Source organism: Melampsora larici-populina (assembly GCF_000204055.1).
Source record: "Melampsora larici-populina 98AG31 unplaced genomic scaffold MELLAscaffold_79, whole genome shotgun sequence".
NCBI classification, from domain to species: domain Eukaryota; kingdom Fungi; phylum Basidiomycota; class Pucciniomycetes; order Pucciniales; family Melampsoraceae; genus Melampsora; species Melampsora laricis-populina.
Genome location: NW_006768843.1, coordinates 86,789 through 88,445, shown reverse-complemented (window position 1 = coordinate 88,445; position 1,657 = coordinate 86,789).

Sequence of the window (1,657 nt, the reverse complement as noted above, 5' to 3'; positions counted from 1 at the left end):
CGTCTACACAATCTCAGTTTCATCCAAATTGTTATTCTTTCTGCGTGGTGATTCTTCCCCTCTCTGGCTCAGCCTACGCCACACAGCGTAAGAGTTCTACAGCATTATCTCATCCTATTTTGAGCTCACAGGTCAGTTTGTTGTTCTTGACATGACTAGCAGAATAGCTGTAGTCATATGCCGGAACCTGTGCCCTTAGTGTTCATGCATACTACTGGTTATTCTAGCAACAACGTCCCTCCAAGATACCTCTGTGGTTCTGGAGTTAATCCCTGTCAAGAACTCTTTAAATGAATGATGGAATTCTTTGCTTGACTGAAAAGCATTTACAGGCTGAAGCAAGCTTTACCTCCATTCCAAATGAGTTGAATTGTGTCAGTTTTGGTTAAGAGAATTAAGAGACCCTCCAATGAAATTCTCTTTGCAATATGCCCAGAAAGTGTGAGGAAAGGGATCTTAGGTGAGACTTAAACAATTGTTTTTTGGACCAAATCATGACCATACTTACCCCAAGGTTAAGGTCAAAAAACTTGATATCGTTCTCTGGAAATTTATCTAGAGACGGATACCGCAAATGCCCAAATCCAATGTTCTCACTCAAAACGTAACATTTTGAACATTTGAGAGCAGATTTGATATCCTCAGTCTTATGTCTGTGCATATATAGCGCTACAGTTATTGATGGATTTCCCAGGTGTTGTTTGTCAAGAATGATATCAATCATTGTTATCCATCATAATTCCTACTTTTCCAACTATATCTTCAGAACATTTGTTTTTATTTTCAACAATTTTGATTGAAAAATGACTAACACATACCTGTGGTTAGATAGTCAAGCTTTCATTTTGAAACTAAAATCAGAATGGGAATCAAGACAACTTAAATCAATCAAAAACTTCTGATCCGGCTTTGATTTGAACTGATCCAAAAAAAAAATTGTGAACAGCTAAAAGTGGAAGAAGTGCTGTCTGATAAAACTTTTTGAAATCATGATGATTTAGGATTAGAATAAACTGATAGGATGGCCAAAGCAGATTAAGAACCTTAGTATGGTTTTGGTATATCATGCCTATACCAATTAGTTCTTCTGTTTCCAAACCTCCGTGTGTATTTTGTAGTAAGTCAAATGGCTTCCTAATCATGATGGGCTGTTTTGCCGTTACTAATCCCTGGCCCTCTTCCTTTTTTTGAGTTGCATTTAGGGGTGTTCCTATGATGTCTGCGTCTACTTGTGGTTTGCATAAGTGGTAATGATGTGCCATGCTTTTATGCCGTCTAGATACTTTTTAATAGTTACAGAGCTGATTGTCCGGTCTGGGGCATCTGGTAGGTCTGTGTCTGATTCCACTGCCCATGCAATGAAGTCTTAGATCGCTTCTCTCAATATCACCTTGCTTTGTCAAATCTTCCTTCTGTCTTTGATTTGAATTCTATAAACTTTGTCATACCCAACAAGTACCCTGCAACGGTTGACATTGCCCGGCTGCCGCTTGCGGCATGTTGTCCTGCCTCACAGCCCCCAATCACAGGTCACTGGCAGGCCAGGGCAACCAACTGAAGTTGGGCAAATATGAGGTTTTTATTGAACATGTATAATACATTTGTTAAACTGATGTAAGGTATTTAATGGACAGACATCAAAACCATGCCCCAACGA